Source organism: Engraulis encrasicolus, chromosome 23 (genome assembly GCF_034702125.1).
Source record: "Engraulis encrasicolus isolate BLACKSEA-1 chromosome 23, IST_EnEncr_1.0, whole genome shotgun sequence".
In the NCBI taxonomy this organism is placed as follows: Eukaryota; Metazoa; Chordata; class Actinopteri; order Clupeiformes; family Engraulidae; genus Engraulis; species Engraulis encrasicolus.
The window spans coordinates 26,765,988-26,771,153 of NC_085879.1; the positions used below are offsets into that span (position 1 = coordinate 26,765,988).

The 5,166-nt window shown below is 39.5% G+C and overlaps 1 long non-coding RNA gene across 2 annotated transcripts; it reads right to left on the bottom strand.

The window, feature by feature from the left end:
• Nucleotides 1-858: 858 nt before the first annotated feature.
• LOC134439650 (uncharacterized) lies at nt 859-4,823 on the bottom strand. 2 transcript variants are annotated; one of them, XR_010032810.1, is made up of 6 exons: nt 4,493-4,823; nt 3,608-3,648; nt 3,438-3,508; nt 2,582-2,647; nt 2,372-2,438; nt 859-1,016 (listed from the first exon to the last, which is right to left on the bottom strand). It is a non-coding gene; the product is annotated as an uncharacterized LOC134439650 (long non-coding RNA). The 2 variants fall into 2 exon arrangements; XR_010032811.1 differs by lacking the exon at nt 859-1,016 and having other exon boundaries at nt 1,881-2,647.
• Between the last annotated feature and the right edge of the window lie 343 nt (nt 4,824-5,166).

A 5,166-nucleotide genomic window follows, 5' to 3' on the forward strand; every position in this document is an offset into this window, starting at 1 on the left:
GAGCAGGGTCTGTGAACAGAAAGAAAGTCCAATTCGCTTTAAAGGTGCACTGTGTATTACTTTCAGTAGTTTATTTTTGAGATTTCATGCTGCCCATGCAAAAATGTTGCATTTTTCATGAATATTTACCACCACCAAACTTTAAGTTGTCGTTATGACTGGGGACATTGCTCTTTCCATACATGAAAGGGGGAAAGAGAGGAATCTTCTCCACTGACTGTCATTTTGAATTTCTAGAAATACAGATTTTTAGTAAACATTTTCGTAATACATTTATACATTTTCGTTTATTACTAAGTAAATATTCATGAAAAGGACACAGTTGGTAATAGGCAGCACCGTTTCAATGTGCAGCATAGTTGCCTACTCTGGTCACCATCCTACACAGTGCACCTTTAAGAAAATAATTTGTTTGGTTGCTGTGAAAAAGTGCTCTCTGGCTGGATTAGCATTCATGTGAACACATCGGGCACAAATAAAATTCACTCTACATACAGTTATTTTAGCTCATTGACTAAGTGCATTAGTCCACACTTGTAGGTGTGCGTGTGTGCGTTCATGCGCGTATACTGTATGCATGTGCACGTATAATGTATGCATGTGCGTGTGCATCTGGCAGTCCACCATTCATTTGGTTGTCCTCTTTGGTGACCACATTTGTGTCATTACCCAGTCTTATTTAAGTCTAGTTTTGGTATTTTGTTTGTCTTTAGTTTGGGTCAAAATCAACACAGTACGTACAAAACATATGCACACTCAAGTGCTATTCTTAAACCAGCAAGGAGCTGGAAGTGCATGCAAGCAAAAAAGGTACATTTCACTTAAAGAAACAAAAATAACTGCTGTTTTTTAGTTGCTGAAAAAAAAAAGAGTCCTTTCCGATTGGGTGTCACGTGTGTGACAGACATACACTAAAACTGACAATGTCCAAAGGGTGGGATGCCCAATCTTCTGTCAGAGCAGATTCCAATTGTGATGTCTTCAATTGCTTCGTCTACGGCAACTTCATCCATGACCTATTCAACACAGACAAAAGTAAATAAACACAAATTAACCAAGCCATTTGAATTAACAAATAAATCAACATTAAGCTGGGCAGTAGGTTACTGCAAAGTCCAAAGCATGTCCTCTGTTCCACTGCCAAGATTTCCTCAGTTCTAATTCTGATGTGGGACCTGGATGATGATTTAACACTGGTGTGAATTGGCCTGAAGTCGTCAAATACCAGAGCCAAAGCTGTGTAGTTGCCTTCATTCTGCAGGGATGTCAAACTCAAACCCAGGGCCAATTGTGACCCATGAAGTAATTTTATGTGGCCTGCAAGATCATTGCATAGCATGACAAGACTTTGACATGAAACTTGGTGTGTCACAGGAATACCAGTGGGCCCAGGCCAATGAAAAAGCTCACTCTCATATGGAACAACACCCCAGGTCTACTGTGTCTCCTTGGCTGGGACCTACAAGGAGCTTGTAGTAGACAACCAGTGATGCCAATCCTCTGTTTAAGATGTTTCAGAGCACAGAGATGTAAGGGTCAGCTCGTCTCAATTAAGAGAACAACAAGTTTCATTATGCATATACAGGTACGGTATATACTGTTCCTTGCGAGAAGACTTTGAAGGAAAAGTCTACTGCATTGCTCTTTGTGCATGCGTGCAGTAATATGGCATGCAGGGCTTGTCTGTCAAGGGGCTGAAATAAGAAGTTCTTACAGTTTTCCCCATCTCAATAAGTTTCATTGATGACTTATGATTAAAAATAAAACATGCAATATTCTAGGCAGACATACAACGGGCAATATAATGAAAAGCGTAACACAGCATGTGCACTCTGTCGACTCTGATTCCCCCCCTCCCCACCCCCCCCATCAGAGTGAAAAACATGTGTCAACAAAGTGCTCTCAGATATTATACCCTTCATTGTAGTGCTCATTTTGTTTCTACATAGAAGATATTAATATTTCTTTTTGTTTAGCTGCATATGAATTGTGTAGCAAGTGTATTGAAATAAGGAAACCGTGAGATAGCTTGCTCACTTTCAACTGAAGCCTCTCAATGTCATGTTGAGCATAGCACAATGCATACAAATAGTGTCACACTCCACACTGAGAGTGGGAACACCAGGGAGGTAGTCATCAACACTTCTCAGATCAGATCATCTTGTCTCAGATAACTCCAATTCTAGTACTAAGCAATAATCTAATATTCACTGGTCAGAGTACGACAAAATTTAAATATAAAAATTTGAGAAGCAGCTCCTTATACCACTGGAATATTTAGTCACCCCCATTCAGATAACAGCTAATTTAAAGCAGGAGTCAAGTTGTTAAGGTGCACTGGGTAGGGTTGTGGCCAAAGTGAATGCTTTACCTTGTGGACTTCGAACAGTGCTGGCCATTGCAGTGGGACTGGTGATTCTTTTCAATTCAGCACTGATCTGAAAAGACATAAAGAGCCCAAAGGATTTAACGATCAAATCATTAACATTAGGAGAAAGCCACACACACATTCAAGAAAGGAGATAAAACGCTGTAATTCACAAATAAAAACATTAAAGACAATCCGAATTGAATGTCTTACCTTGCGAACTTTGAACAGTGCAGGCCACTGTGCCAGAAGTCCTCAGAAATGGTGCATCTTGTACAACTTAATGAAAGAAAGAAAGAGAGAGAGAGAGAGAACGAAAGAGAAAAAAGAAAGAAAGAAAAGAAAGAAAGAAAGAAAGAAAGAAAGAAAGAAAGAAAGAAAGAAAGAAAGAAAAAGGAGAACATTTGTAACCTGTGCAGCATGAGTTCTGGAAATAAACTACTTAAAAAAAATCATTCTCTCTGCACCTTTAAAATCGCAGACTGTATCATGATCTGCTTCAATTGTCATGGTACATGTTGGTGAAATTCAGATTTCCAATATTGACTCCATGCATCCAGCCTAAAACCATGTCTGTCCCACTACCACTACTTGACCATGAGCATGGGACAGTTTACTTTGTACTACTCACTTGGTTAACACCACACATGCTTGACACCATCCGAAAAAATGTGTTCATGTTGGTGTCATCAGACCAGAGGACATGGTTCCAGCAATCCATATCTGAAGTCTGTTTGTCTCTGATGAAACCATGATGAACACATTTGCTTTAGATTGTTTCAAGCATGTGTGATAGTAGCCAAGGGAGAAGTATAAAGAAAACAGTCCCATGTTTACAGTCAAAAATGGTGGTGGTACTGATTTGTTTTGGGATTCTATGAATGGCATCAACATTGGGAAGCTGACTGCCACCAAAAGAAACATGCATATGAATGTACTGGTACCATGACTACTAAGGCAGATCATGATCCTCTCTATGGGGTTTTAACATGCAGGGGTGTAACTCAATAGTTAAAGGCTTTCTGCTCAGGAACCATCAAGTAGACAGGCGAAAAAGACAGAAACTTACATCAGCCAATTCAGCAACAGTTGCTTGGATTGCAGGGGAACTGTGGTGATTATTTTGAATTCAGCACTGATCTGAAAAGACATAAAGAGCCCAAAGGATTGACAAATCATAAACATTAGGGAAACACACACACACAAAACCTTAAAGACAATCAGCATTGAATGTCTTACCTTACAGACTTCGAACAGTGCAGGCCACTGTGCCAGAAGTCCTTAAAGAAAGAAAGAAAGAAGGAATTGGTGAGGTTAAACATTTATAAACAGCACAGGATTCGTGAATGAGGAGCATGCATTCTGTAAAATAGGCTACTTGTAAACAATGCTCCACTTAAAAGAGGAAGATATAGGCTAAGTAAAACGAGATAACAAGGCAGTGCATGCTTTGCATTGCACCATAAGTGCAAGTAAAAAAAAGTGCTATGCACTTCAATAAATAGGATACTATTCCCACATGTTTCATCCAATTCCCTGTGCAAAGTTTAAATTCAGATTATATGCACTCTATCTAGGTCGGTTGTTCTTTGACTTTGTGTGCAGGAAAGCTTACATTTGATTAATCTTCGGTTAAGACCACAAGTGCATGTGTGCATTAAACACCTGGGTTGGGTCAAAAAACAAAAAAACTTTAAAAATAGAATACTTGGCTTAAAATGAACACACCGAAACGACGCCAGCCCTCTGTTCTCGTGAGCATGCAACGTGTTCGATGAAGTTCTAGTTCGCTGTGCACCCCCACCACCCCTCCCCCATTAACGGATCAGACCCTCCCGCGCAAATATAGCTATTAACTGAAGATGACCAGCTAGATTGTTGTACAGTAGCAGTTTTTACTACATCATTGAATATCCTAAATGTACATATTTTCCATTCTTTTCGAAATTAACATGATGCATAGCCAACTGCATGTGTTTGCAGTGCACCTGTTACTAAGCAAAGAGCACTGCATGGGTAAATGTAGTAGAGTCTAACTTCACCTTTGGCTCAGCTTCCACACACAAAAGACACAAGAGCAGTTCTACATCGCCCACAATAAATGAAAGTAATTCAGTTACTTACTCAATTTCGTGTAGATCTTCACACATGACAACACTATTCCAGCGAGATGAGACTGAAGAGTAGGACCGAGCTGACTGAGGCGAACGGCTCTCTGGCTTAGAAACTTTCCGGCTTCTTCTTGTCTTAGAAAGTGGTGCACTAGCGCCACCTCAGGACTGGAGGCCACCCCAGACACAACTTAATCATGTTCATTCAAAGCATTAGAAACATGCAAATTCAGCAGTCTCCAAGAACACATTATCCTTATTTGATGAAATCATGTTTACTCAAGGAATGTTAATGAATTGTTTTGCATCTATTTACTTTATATAGGTTAATTCAAAGACCCGCCATTCCCTCTTTTTTCAGTGTAGTACATGCACACGAAAGGGGTTGTTTTTATATTACAGGAAAAATGGGTGCCTTTCTTTGTTTTGCGCCATATTGATGTGTGTGGTTTTACAAAATGTGTTGTAATATACATCTTGTCAGCTAGTAGAATGAGTGATTGTATAGGCAATATCCTAGGTTTGATTTATTTTAGCGTTCTCACATTTGGTCTTTGAAGATCTTTGACTCTGCATCGACATCTACTACAAAGTAAAGATTAGCGAGGAGGTTTCAATATTGACACAATGTCAGTGTCTGCCAATATTTTTGGAAGAATCTTCTCTGTTCTTTTCACAATGTTAGAT